The sequence below is a fragment of the Phoxinus phoxinus genome (genome assembly GCF_949152265.1).
Source record: "Phoxinus phoxinus genome assembly, chromosome: 1".
NCBI classification, from domain to species: domain Eukaryota; kingdom Metazoa; phylum Chordata; class Actinopteri; order Cypriniformes; family Leuciscidae; genus Phoxinus; species Phoxinus phoxinus.
The window spans coordinates 12344565-12359702 of NC_136876.1; the positions used below are offsets into that span (position 1 = coordinate 12344565).

The 15138-nt window shown below is 37.4% G+C and overlaps 1 long non-coding RNA gene across 1 annotated transcript; it reads left to right on the top strand.

Moving 5' to 3' along the window:
• The first annotated feature begins 1737 nt into the window (after positions 1-1737).
• Positions 1738-15028, top strand: LOC307001369. Its single transcript, XR_013798216.1, has 3 exons — positions 1738-1877; positions 5214-5871; positions 14905-15028. It is a non-coding gene; the product is annotated as an uncharacterized lncRNA (long non-coding RNA).
• The last annotated feature ends 110 nt before the right edge of the window (positions 15029-15138 follow it).

Consider the following 15138-nt stretch of genomic DNA (forward strand, 5'->3'; position numbering starts at 1 on the left):
ACAGCCACCTAAACCCCCCTAGCAACCCATTAGCAATCCGAAATATCATAGGAACCTCCTAGCAACACTCTGACAACCACCCCAAACACCATAGCACCCCCCCCCCCCCAAGCAACCCAAACCACACCAATAACCTCTTAGAAACACTTTGACAGCCACACAAACCACCCTAGCAACCTTCTAGCAACCCAAACCACCTAGAAACAATTTGACAGCCACCAAGACAACCTGGCAACCCAAAACATTGTATAACCTCCTAGCAGCACTTGTGGCAGCCACCCCAAACACCCTAGCGACCTCCTAGCAACCCAAAACACCCTAACAACCTCTGAGCAACACTCTAGCAGCCAACCTAAACACCTTAGCAACCTACTAGCCATTTCAAACATCATAGGAACCTACTAGCAAAACTGTGGCAACAACTTCAAACACCCTAACAACCATAACAACCTCATAGCAACCTAAAATACCCTAACAACCTCCTAGCAACACTCTGGCAGCCACCCAATACACCCTAGCAATCCAAAACAACACAGGAACCTCCTAGCAACACTCTGGCAACCACCTCAAACACCATAGCAATCCAAACCAAACTTAGAACCTTCCAGCAACTTACTAGAAACACTTTGACAGGCACCCAAAACAACTTAGCAACCACCCAAAACACCCTAACAACCTCCTAGCAACCCAAAGTTGCCTTTGAAACAATCTGTATTAAAACACTATATAAATAAAGGGGACTGGACTTGACCAATAATCTCCTAACACTCCTAACTTCATAGAAACACTTTGACAGCCACCAAAACACCGTATCTACATCCAAAACATCATAGGAACCTCCTAGCAACATTGTGGCAACCACCCCAAACACCCCAAACACCCTAGCGACTTCCTAGCAACCCAAATCACCCTAACAACCTCCTAGCAACACTCTGGCATTCATCCAAAATACCCTAGCAACCTCCTATTAACACACCTAACAACCCAAACCACACCAAGAACCTCCTGGCAACATTCTGGCAGCCATCAAAACCAACCTAGCAACCCAAAACACCCTAACAACCTTCTAGAAACACTTTGCAGCCACCCAATACACCCTAGCAACCTCCTAGCAACACTCTGGAATTCATCCAAAATACCCTAGCAACCTCCTAGTAACACACCTAACAACCCAAACCACACCAAGAATCTCCTAGCAACATTCTGGCAGCCATCAAAACCAACCTAGCAACCCAAAATACCCTAACAACCTTCTAGAAACACTTTGCAGCCACCCAATACACCCTAGCAACCTCCTAGCAACACTCTGGAATTCATCCAAAATACCCTAGCAACCTCCTAGTAACACACCTAACAACCCAAACCACACCAAGAATCTCCTAGCAACATTCTGGCAGCCATCAAAACCAACCTAGCAACCCAAAATACCCTAACAACCTTCTAGAAACACTTTGCAGCCACCCAATACACCCTAGCAACCTCCTAGCAACACTCTATCAACACAGAGAAATGTAAAGACTATATTTCTGCATGTTGCTGTGGTTTTGTTGCATGTGTAGAGTGTTTTGGTCTTGTTGTGATCATGTAATCTGCTGTATCAGCGCTCGATCAACAGCAGGCTCCGACATCCCCCCCCCGACACGACTCATACTGGCTGAGATTAGCGCTAATCCAGACACATAATCTCGCTCACGCGCAGGGCATGGTGAAAGTGTGTGTGTGACCCCTGTGTACTTCCTCTGCCCGGTGAGAATCCCGAGGGTTGTTTTTGTGTCCGCTGAGTTTCACTGCAGTACAGCAGTCATGTGCACCACCATCATGGTCCTGAGCACCATCGCTCTCATGCTGCGACGGATGTTCACCAACCGCGTCAAACCGTGAGTCCACAGCGTTCTCTGTAAGATCAGAACAAAATATGGCACAGGTGATGGTGTTCAAATCTGCTGTTGTTATGTAAAGGGGGCCATGTCTGCCTAATCTGGCCCTTAAGAACTACTGAGATTTGTGTAACCTAATGTAGTCCGGTGATTCAGGTTAAGGGAAAATTGCACATTTGTCTTCTTTAGTCAAACAGTTAATTTCATGCAATTATCTTTTCTTCTTAATAACATCACTTAAAATTGTAAAATAAGAGACACACTGTTAGACCTTACCGGGGTTTTTTACAGTAAAATACTGGCAACACTGTTGCCAGTAATTTACTGTTAATTGTACAGTTCTTTACTGTAATCTACAGTATTTTACTGTAATATACCGTTTGTTACTGTAAAATGCACTAAATTAAAACTCGAGTTAAAACTAATTTCACTTGCAGAAACTGACTGCCATAATTGACCAACTGTCATTTAAATGTATTAACTAAAATGTGTAATGCATTAATAATGTGAGAAAAGAGTTAAGAACTTTCATTAGAAACCACTAAAAAACTTAAGTACATAAAAAGATTTCCACTTGACCAGCAACTACACAGTCACCGCCTGTTAAATAAAGCAACATGCAGCATATCAACCGTTTTTTTAGATCTTCTGCTGGACTGAAGCACAGGCTCTACTCTTCAGCACAATGGTGACCCAAAAAACTACATTTTACAGTAAACTACTGGCAACAGTGTTGCCAGTATAAACCTGTTTTATAACTTACAGTTTATTACTGTTTAAATACTTTTCGTGGGTGTGTCTTTTTATCTTACACTGTTAACCCTTTCAACCCCACAGGAAAATCCACACTACAAAGAGTAAAAAGTAACATTGACGCAGTGAGATAATTAAGTGAATATGTAAGTGATTGTTGAGCATTAGTGATGAACACCTGCTGTTAACAAGCAGAATCACTGAAGGAAAGAGGAACACAAGAACAGAAAATAGAGAAACACAAGAACTACAACTGACTTCCAGCCATAACACATTATTACATGTATTATTAACCAGTTTGACTTTATTTCTGTCATACATCTACAGAAGTTGTTATTGAGATGTTTAATTTAAAATGTTTGATTTGAAGTTACCATTATAGAGATCAGTGTTTGCTTTAGTTGGGTCGCTGATGCCACAACATTATGTTTTCTCTTGCTGCTTGAACTGTGTGTTTGCAAGTCACACTTGTGAACACACACAGTTTGTGAATGATTGCGGTTATATTCACTATCATGGCAAAATCACTAAATAGCCTGTCCATTCACTAAGTAGTTAATTCTCACTCATACAGAGTTTATTGTCAATCAAAAGTGTTATGTTACCATCACTGTGAAAAAACAGCAACAATGACTAATTTAATTATAACACAAGCATAACCTAAAACAACAGAGCTAAACTGTATTGAAGAAACACAGAGATATCACAAATTAGAACATGCATCTCAACAATGGTGGGAATGTTTTTTTTAATTTTTTTATTCATGCAGCAGAGCATGCTGGGAGTTTTGTACTATCCTGGTACCCAGCATGCATTGCGACATGAAACTTTTGATCATCACCATTTTTGAGATTCATACGCTGATTGTTGATGTCTGTGTGTGCCTGAGACAAACAGGAGATAATAAAATTTTAATGCACTATATGATTTATAAATTATTCAGTTGACCTGATTAAAGAAATCTTGCTGGTGGTATTCATGTTGTAGATTATCAGATATATGGTATTAAACCCATAAATTCATAGCTTCCATACAAAAAAGAGCAAAAACTCATGAATGATTATGACATCACCAAAAAACCTAAAAATGTAAACACCTGATCAACTTCCCTAGACTTTTTCTTGCTGTAACAAATGAGCTTTATAAACTCATTGTTACAACAACCAGACAGAGAAGACTGGAAAAAGTTTTTAAGTCAAGGTACAAGATACCAACTAAAGCAAATACTGATCTCCATCATGGTGACAACAACTTTATTATTAACTAAATCCCTGTTCATTCTCAACAATAACTTGAAATAAATAATGTTAAACTGGTTTCACACTCAGTGTGGCTGGAAGTCAGTTGTATTTCTTGTGTTTCTCTTTTTTCTGTTCTTGTTTCTCTGTCCTTCAGTGATTCTGCTTATCAGGAGTTCATCAGTGTCTCAATTCACTCACTTCTTTTCATTCACTCTGTCAAGTGGACTATATTAGTAAACTAATGTAGGGAATAGTGAATGAGGGTATAGGGTGTGATTGGGAACACAGCCTCTGAGTGTCGACTTTGAGCGCTGTTAATTCACAGTATATTCCTGTAGGTATATTCCTGTATATTACTGTTTTAATGGAAAATGGTATAATATTGTAAGAACTTGGGCTTTTTCTACAGTAAGGGCTAACAGTGCAAATATGATCAAATTCTTGCAAAATGGGGGCTATTAAAGGCTTAAAAACAACAATGCTTTTAGTGCAGGAGGTACACATACAATTTTTTTTATAATTATTATGTATGTATTAATACATATTTGATATTGATTATACAAATATATGCATATATTATAATATATGAATTATATTAATATCCAAATGTTCAAATCTTGTAAGGGGACATAAAATGCGTAAAAACAACAATGCTTTTAGTGCAGGAGGTAAACATTAAAAAAAAAAAATCGAATGTATTAATACATATTTGATATTAATTAGACAAATATATGCATATAATATATGAATTATATATATAGCCTATATTAAACATTACATATAAAATATAGTATATTATAATATATTAAGTCTATTAATATTAATATTTGAATTGTAAAATACTTCAAAAAAATGTAATACTTATATATTTTAAAAAACTTAAAATATATATTAATAACTATATAGACAGATAGCTTCTAAAGGAAGCATTCTAGCCCACATGGACCCTAATAAGTGACTGATTTGAAACACACTACATAGGCAGCATGTCAAAATAAATCATGCTCCTCTCACGTGAAGAAGCAAAACGTATGATTCCAACAGAATTATAATGTTCTATCAATAAACTATCAATGTGCTCCTCAAAAGAGCATAACAATTAACCAAACACAATCGTCCACCATTTTGGATGTTTGTTTTTTTTGTCACCGGAAGCTCAATGTAGTGCATTCTGAATTGCTTTCACTGTGAAAAACGCATGTGATTGTGCTTTAGAAGAAGAAAATCTTATAAAGTAGCATCATGTTTTAGAGCAGACTGTCCTGATGCACTAAAATGCCATTTATAGGGATCTGGAAACAGAGCTTATTACATGCTTATTGTTTTCTTCCCATATCTCCAGACAGCCAGAAGTGAACGGGACAACGGAAATGCCACGTGAGAACGATGCGACGGCGTCAAGTAAATAACTATGGGAAAATTCGCTCAACCGACTGGGACTGCGAGCTGTGGAAGGAACTCGGTTCAGCCTGTGAGGATCTTCTCAGGCGCACTTTCACAAAGTAAATGGTCACCCTGAAATATTTAAGAGCATTGTCAGATCGGATACAAGACGACAAGCGCGCAGCGCGCTGAAAACACAGAGAACTCACAGAGATGAAATGGGTTTTGTGTGGCGACTCCATTCGCATCACAGTGAGGATTTCTGAGCTGGACACAAGAAGAACTTTTTTTTTTTCTTTTTTTTTCAAAAGTGCTTTCAAGAGCTTCAGGACGGGATGCCCTGCTCCATTTTATAGCTGTAAGTGCTGAGAACGTCCTGTAAATCATTCATACACAACAAGCGTCCATCAGCTGCATGCAGGACTGGACCAGCAGAGACCATCATCATCTTCATCTTCATCAGGACCCTTCCTGATCGATGTTATTCACTGAGACGAGACGCAAGACGAGGAAAGAGTTCGTTATTGAAAGAGTTTAATGAAGCTCGACTCTGGAGGAGGCAGTTTAGTGCATGAAACATTGATGCCTTCACATGTGGGCTCTTTCTGTGGATGAGAGTGTGTATTTACCTCGCTTCAGCAAACACACACACACACACACACACACACACACGGTCAGTTCTTCAGCTCAGTACACTGTAGTTTCAAGCAATGGTCAATCAATCAACGGCCGATGTCTAATGAATGCAAGCACAAAATTACTGAAATTAACACAATATATTCATGAAATGCATATTTTATATCACGTTTTTGACTATGTGCTGAATCAATAATTTTTCATAGTCTTATATAGTTTAATAGTTTCATAGTCATATCTTAATCTTAGTAATGACACTTAATGGAGAGTTTTGGTTACGTCTCTTGAGCCGCTTATAGTCTTCTGGAAACCCATTTTTGATACATAAGAAAAAAAATATATATTTCTTTGGTAAGTCATATTTATGAGATACTAACCCATAATGATTGAGACAAAAAGTTCATAATTATGACATCTACATTTTGTCTTTTGTATTCATTTAGACTTTTTATGCCATAATTATGTCTTTTGACCTCAATTTCGATATTAATAATTATGAGGACATTTTTTTTTTGATATACTAAACCATAATAATAAGACAAAGCCATAATTATAAGATAAAAAGTTGAAATTGTGAGTCAAAATAATGAGATAAGTCATGAAAAAAATGAAATTGATACTAAGCTATAATTATAAGACAGTCATGAGATAAAAAGTCGAAATTATGACAGTCGAAATTATAGATCATAATAATTCTGAGATAAAAAGTCAAAATCATGACAGTCAAAATGATTAGATAAGTTATAATTATCAGAACAAAATTGTAATTTTGAGATACTACACTGTAAAAAATAAAACATAGATTTTATTTAAATTTAATTAATAAAAATGAGGCAACAGATTACAAGCAATATTATTAATTAAATTTAACAAATTAGAATTGAGTAATAATTAATCAAATTAATTCCTTAAATGTTAACCATTTAAAATGAGTAAAATTTACAAAATATATGTTATTGCCAACATTGAAGACACCTGATGTTAACAAGCAGAATCACTGAAGGAGAAAACCATAATTAAAGTCACCATTATGGAGATCAGTGTGTGTTTTAGTTGGGCTCTTCACCCTTAAAATAATAACTTTAAGTTTTGTTTGGCTGTTGAACGTGAGTTATAACAGCCAGATGAACAAAAAGAAATGTTGATCTGATGGTGTTGGTTGTGTTTCATAATTTCACAATCATTTGACTTGAATCACTGATCTCATGTAGAGTCCAATTTATGAGTTAAATTTATTTTATTAATTCTAGCTGCATAATATTATTATCCTTTTCAATGAAATCCAAATGATCCAATTAATAATAATAAAAAATATATGTGATTTTTTTTTTTAGGCGCACAGACATCAAGATTTAGCGTATGAATCTCAGCAATGGTGACAACCTCTGAGCTCATTATTTATTCATGCAGCAATACATGATGGGAGCCATGAATGAGTTGTGATTGGTACAAACCAGAATGCACTGCAACATGCTTTATAAATGTCACCATTGTTGAGATGCACAGGCTGATTCATGATGTCTGTTTGTTTGTTTTTTGTACAAGAGAAACTTTTTAGAAATTATTTGAATTACATTGTAAAAGATAAAAATATTATGGTGTACAAGGCCAGTACTTCTATAGTTAACAAAGTTAACTTAAGTCACAAATTGTACTCCATTTGAGTTCAGTGATTCAGGTCAAATGATTGTGAAATAATGATTATGTTAAAACACAACCAACATCATCAGATCACCGTTTGTTCATCTGGCTGTTATAACTCATGTACAGCAGCCAAACAAAAACTTAAAGTTAATAAATTAAGGGTGAAGAGCCCAACTAAAACACACACTCATCTCCATAATGGTGACTTTAATTATGGTTTTCTCCTTCAGTGATTCTGCTTGTTAACATCAGGTGTCTTCAATGTTGGCAATAACATATATTTTGTAAAATTTACTCATTTTAAATGGTTAACATTTAAGGAATTAATTTGATTAATTATTACTCAATTCTAATTTGTAAAATTTAATTAATAATATTGCTTGTAATCTGTTGCCTCATTTTAATTAATTAAATTTAAATTAAATCTATGTTTTATTTTTTACAGTGTAACATTTAAGGAATTAATTTGATTAATTATTACTCAATTCTAATTTGTTAAATTTAATTAATAATATTGCTTGTAATCTGTTGCCTCATTTTTATTAATTAAATATAAATAACATCTATGTTTTATTTTTTACAGTGTAACATTTAAGGAATTAATTTGATTAATTATTACTCAATTCTAATTTGTAAAATTTAATTAATAATATTGCTTGTAATCTGTTGCCTCATTTTAATTAATTAAATATAAATGAAATCTATGTTTTATTTTTTACAGTGTAATCCATAATTATAAGACAAAGTCATAATTATGAGATAAAGAGATAAAAATTATGACAGTAAACAGTGATGAGATAAGCCATAATTATGTCGAAAAAAAAATCATTTTGAGATACTAAGTCATAATTATATGACAAAATCATAATTATGAGATTAGTAATAATTAGATAAAAAAAGTTATGAGTCAAAATGATGTCATAATTATGGGATGAAATGTTAATGTTGAGATACTACACTGTTAGACCTTACTGTAGAAAAAGCCCAAATTCTTACAATATCATACCATTTTCCATTAAAACAGTAATATACAGGAATATACCTACAGGAATATACTGTGAATTAACAGCAATCAAAGTCGACACTCAGAGGCTGTGTTCCCAATCACACCCTATACCCTCATTCACTATTCCCTACATTAGTTCACTAATATAGTCCACTTGAATGAAAAGAAGTGAGTGAATTGAGACACTGATGAACACCTGATAAGCAGAATCACTGAAGGACAGAGAAACAAGAACAGAAAAAAGAGAAACACAAGAACTACAACTGACTTCCAGCCACACTGAGTGTGAAACCAGTTTAGCATTATTTATTTCAAGTTCTTGTTGAGAATGAACAGGGATTTAGTTAATAATAAAGTTTGTTGTCACCATGATGGAGATCCGTATTTGCTTTAGTTGGTCTCTTGTACCTTAACTCAAAGACTTCGTTCATTCATCTCTTTTCGGCTGCTGTAACAGTGAGTTTATAAAGCACATTTGTTACAGCAAGAAAAGTCAAGGGGAAGTTGATCAGGAGTTTTTGGTTTTGTGATTTCAAAATCATACATGATTTATTACTTTTTAATACATGTGAGCTGTGAATTTCTGGTTTAATACCATATATCTGATAATCTACAACATGAAATACAGCAATATTTCTGAAATCAGGTCAACTGAAATTTTTTGAAATTATATAGTGCATTAAAATTGTATTAACTCGTGCTTGACTCTGACACACACAGACATCAACAATCATCATATGAATCTCAACAATGGTGATGATCAAAAGTTTCATGTTGCAATGCATGCTGGGTACCAGGATAGTATAAAACTCCCAGCATGCTCTGCTGCATGAATAATAATTAAACATATATATATTCCTACCATTGTTGAGATGCATGTTCTAATTTGTGATATTTCTGTGTTTCTACAAGACAGTGTAGCTCTGTTGTTTTAGGTAATGCTTGTGTTATAATTAAATTAGTCATTGTTGCTGTTGTTTCACAGTGGTGGTAACGTAACACTTTTGATTGAGAATTAAACTCTGAATGAGTGAGAACTAACTTCTTAGTCAATTGACAGGTCACATAATGATTTTGTCATGATAGTGAATATAACCACAATCATTCACGAACTGTGTGTGTGCACAAGTGTGACTTGCAAAAACACACCTCAAGCAGCAAGAGAAAAATAATGTGTTGGCATCAGCGACCCAACTAAAGCAAACACTGATCTCTATAATGGTAACTTCAAATCAAACATTTTCAATTAAACATCTCAATAACTACTTCTGTTGATGGATGACAGAAATAAAGTCAAACTGGTTAATAATACGTGTAATAATGTGTTATGGCTGGAAGTCAGTTGTAGTTCTTGTGTTTCTCTATTTTCTGTTCTTGTGTTCCTCTTTCCTTCAGTGATTCTGCTTGTTAACAGCAGGTGTTCATCACTAATGCTCAGCAATCACTTACATATTCACTTAATGATCTTAATGATCTCACTGCAACACTGCGTCAGTTACTTTTTACTCTTTGTAGTGCGGATGTTCCTGTGGGGTTGAAAGGGTTAACAGTGTAAGATAAAAAGACACACCCACAAAATGTATTTTAACAGTAATAAACTGTAAGTTATAAAACAGGTTTATACTGGCAACACTGTTGCCAGTAGTTTACTGTAAAATGTAGTTTTTTGGGTCACCATTGTGCTGAAGAGTAGAGCCTGTGCTTCAGTCCAGCAGAAGATCTAGAAACATCGATGATACGCCGCATGTTGCTTTATTTAACAGAATGTAATTGCTGGTTCAGTGGAAATCTTTTTATGTACTTAAGTTTTTTAATGGTTTCTAATGGAAGTTCTTAACTCTTTTCTCACATTATTAATGCATTACACATTTTAGTTTTACACATTTAAATTACAGTTGGTCAATTTAAGGCAGTCGGTTTCTGCAAGTGAAATTAGTTTTAAGTCAAATTTTAATTTAGTGCATTTTACAGTAACGAACTGTATAATACAGTAAATAACTGTACAAATAACAGTAAATTACTGGCAACAGTGTTGCCAGTATTTTACTGTAAAAAAACCCGGTAAGGGCTAACAGTGTACGCAATAATTGAAGACATGGATTGTGAAAACCGGATGTTTTAACAACACTGGACAGGAGGATTATTCCTCAGAGTTCATGCTCTGCTGATTATTTATGATTGAAGTTCTGACCGACTCAAACTCTCCCGGGAGAGAATCAGAAAACACAGCTGCACTCTTGAAGGAAACCCGAACCTCACCGTCCCGCTCCAAACATCTGCTCTATATGCATTCCTCTGCATTCAATCCCAGGTGTCTCACAATAGTGGGAAAGCTCAGATTCCACAGACGAATACGTCGACTCACACGAGACGCAGATCGAGTTTCATTCAGTGTGTGTTTATGATCTGAAACACAGAAAAATCTCTAAAGACACACAGATGGAGATGAAAACTCCCACCTTGCACCATCAGGATCTCCTGGTTTTCAGCTAATGACCCTGCATCCGTGTGGAAGGGCCTGAAAAAGCCATCACCGTCTACAAGACGCCGTCCCCATCCCAGCACTGTGGAGAATCAGCAACTGGCTGAACCTGAACGAGTTTTACTGCGGGTTTAAAGCCAGTTCTCACACCTCTCGTCTCTCCACACAACCATCAACTCCTCCATCCTACTGCTCCTCAGCCTGAACTTCAGATTCAGGAAGGTTGTTAGGAAACAACAGTAGATAAAGAAAGCCAAACATCTGTGGTCATGAAGTCATTAGAGAGACACATGACATTGCTCTTCTCTCTCTACACAAGTGACTGCACCTCCTCCTCTGTCGAGCTCCTGGAGTCTGCAGGCGACACCACAGTCATCGGCCTCGTCCAGGACGGCGATGAGTCTTCTTACAGACAGGGGGTTAAAGAGCTGGCTGTCTGATGCAGTCACAACAACCTGGAGCTGAACACACTCAAGACAGTGGAGATGATCGTGGACTATCAGCGAAACAAGAGCATTATTCCCAGTCCGCATCAGGATTCTGGACACCACCATCTCTCAGGATCTGAAGTGGGACAATCACATCAGGGGCTTTCGCACCTTTTCACAGTTCCTAGAACTATTGGCGGAGGTTCCCGGGTTTAGGCGTGTTCGCACCGAAGGAACTAGGAACGATTTTAGTTCTAGGAGCTCCTTTTGGAGGAACTACTTTGGCTCGTACTTCAGAGTCGGTCTAACCCAGCACTATAGACCTTATGCGCCAGAGTAACCAGGGCGACTCCATCTTTAGAATATTGTCTTTGAACTTCTCTTTTTGCGGTCGCTCTGTATATCTCTATGGCATCGCTGTCCATGAGTAATTTGCTTTTGAAGTGGAATTACTTAATGGAAAGTTAACGAAAGTTATCATAAGGATTGTAATGTTTAAAGCAGATGTCTTAACAAATATCAGTAGACTGGGAAGATTTTAAAACGAGTCGTTCATTCCTAAATGCGTGAGATCGCTGTGAAAATACAGACCGGAAGACAAAAGACAATGAGCGCAGCGCTGAAAAGGGGCGGGGCTACATAAGGTCTACAGGAACTATCCGTGACGTTAGTGTTCGCGGATTGGCCAAATGCACGCGAAACACAAGCACCCGCCATTTTTAAAAAGGCACACAGATTATAACCTACATATTTACTCCAACTAACTCTACGAACATGGACAACAGTGATAAATGGACCTCTTAACCTTAACGTTGAGGAGAAAATCCAACACAACTTTGAGTGGACCTAGCGAAACATGATAATGTATTTCTGCTCAGCGCGACACTGGACATCAACCACACGGCATACGCTACTAACTTTCTTTGTATAACAGTTCTATCTAATAACGTATTAGACAGGACTGTTAGGCTACGTTTACACGTGGACGGCTATTTTCATAAACGGACATTTCACGCCTCTCCGTTTTCGAAAATAACATTGTGTACACCTGTCAGTTTTCAGAAAAGTGTTCATTACACGAACCCGTGTATATGCCGTCAAGAGCATGCCAAACCTGTAGGTGGCAGTGTAACGGGAAGCTCAAGCCCAAGTTAGCCAATCAGAATCCAGAAAATAGTCTCATACTGTGACGTCGGCTGCCTAAAACTCTGTTTTCTCAGTTTACATGCAAACGTGCAAACAAAATTTTCCAAAATCTCCACTCTGGCCGGACTTCTAGAAAGAATCGTTTTCAGAGGCTTTCGAAGGGAAATGTCTCCGTTTTTCAAAATAACCATGTACATGTAACCTTAGACAGATCGTAAACTAATGAACACGGAGAATTGACTCCACCAACTCTATTGACATATTGTAATTATAAAGGTCCACCGTGCCGTCAAAATAAAAGTCACAACAACAATGATTTGCGTCACTTCAGAGTTCCTACTGGCGGTGCGAATGCAACCAGGAAAATGTTCCTATGGGAACCATCGGTTCTTGGGGAACCACCCTGGTGGATAGTTCCTACAACTAAGTTCCCAGAACTACCCAGTTCGAAAGCCTCTATTGACTCCACTGTCAAAAAGGCCCAACAGAGGTTGTACTTTCTACTTTTTTACAACGGGGCTGCAGGCGCACAGGGGTAAAAGGCACCTTTGATTTTATTTTCCTCTAAACCACTAGATGGCAGAAAAACTGAAAAACTGAATAACTTGCCGCAGCACTTTCCAAAACATCCGCTTTTCTAGATGCACATGGAAATTTGTCTGATCCTTGACACGATCGCAGACAGCAACGTAAAGTTGATGAAAAATGTTGTAGATTTAAGTAGCGATTATTGAATATATTTTGAGACAAAGGTCTTGCAACTGCAAAACAACATTTGGTCCCCACTAGTGATTAATTCAGGGTAAATTTGCGTACTAATTTTTCCATGTTTTAAACGTTTGCACTCGATAAGATGAGTTATGATCTAAATATGACATGGTTCACTCTTAAAAACAAAGGCTCTTGATTGGCATCGATTGTTCGCTTAAAGGTGCTCTAAGCGATGTTGGGTGACGTCACTTCTTGTTGACGTTCGAAGTATTGTCAAACAAAATGGAGGCTAGCTAGACCCTCCCTCCTCCTCATTCACGCACTAACCCCTCATTTACACTGCATACGTGTGCGGCGCATTACGGCTGCGACACGGCTACCGGAGCTGATCGCACCCATTCTCTCCGCGCCGCTTCACTAAATATAGGCGCCTAGTCTATTTTTGACGGACGCGCGTCCAAGTCGCACCGGAAATACAAAATAAAAGTAAGAAAACCCTGTCAATTTCAAAATAAACACCCTTTGCAGACTCCCAATTGTATTGCACACCAATATATCCTTGGTAGAAACCATTGACTGTAAGGTAGAAACCCAAAAATCAAGAAAAAACACGTCGGACAGGCAAATCACGTGGTCTCGCGCATCCAGTCGCTTCGCTTCTGAAATGCTCCTGGTGTGAGTTGTCACCGCGTGGAGGACGGAATAAAACCATGTCGGAGCCGTGATGCGCCGCACACGTATGCAGTGTAAATGAGGGGTAACCACCCAAACCCCACCCCCAAATCCTTCTTGTCGGCTATTGGCTGGAACACTTTTTGTTATGTTTCGTGGTGCGGGTTGGCCCAGTTTGTTTTTGTTGCCGTTTGGTGAGACTGAGCTGTCTACAGAGACCACATTTTTTTACAGTGTGTTCAGAGGACAGGCAGCCAGCGGATAGTGAGGGGATGTTTGCTGTATGTGACAAAAAAAAATTTGGCCTAAAAAAATGTGTGACATCGCTTATAGCACCTTTAAGAACCTTTAACATCTGAAATCTTTCCATTCCATAAAAGATTCTTTGAATTTCAAAATGTTCTTCACACTAAGAAAAAAACATTTATTTTAAGAACTGAAGGGTTCTTTGGGGAACCAGAAATGGTTCTTCTATGGCATCACTGCAAAGAAACAACTTCTGGAAGCTTTATTTGTAAGAGTGTGTAATATGTTTCTCAAGAGAGGTTTTAATGTTGTCCTGCTGTATAACACTGAACAGATAGAAATGCAGAACGGCAGGGTCTGTTAATAATAGACTAAATAGACATGCATAATTCATGAATGGAACCCGCAGGTGTTCTGTGATTGACATGTAATTCATGCAAATTCACAACATGACACACCTCAAATCATCACAAGCATTATTATTCAGCGCACAGACCATTGTGTTCAAATATTGTGCTTTCCCTTCTATGGGTTTTGAAATAAAACTGCTGAATCATGTTTGGGATAATCTAAGTGTGTGTGTGTGTGTGTGTGTGTGTGTGTGTGTGTGTGTGTGTGTGTGTGTGTGTGTGTGTGTGTGTGTGTGTGTGTGTGTGTGTGTGTGTGTGTGTTTAAGCAGACGCAGGGGTCCTTTGTGTTTTTATGAGTGTCTTCACAACACAAATCCCCCCCTTAACTCTCTATTGAAGCAAACAGTGGAATGTGACACCGGGGTCTGGTGTGTGAAATCAGACCTTACACAGGTAAATCTCTAAAACATTCCTAAAGCACCCTTCCTTTTTATTTTCTATGTGAAATATAAAACTAAATCTGAAAAATCAAGTGCCGCTTAACGTCTGTAATCGAGTCTCAC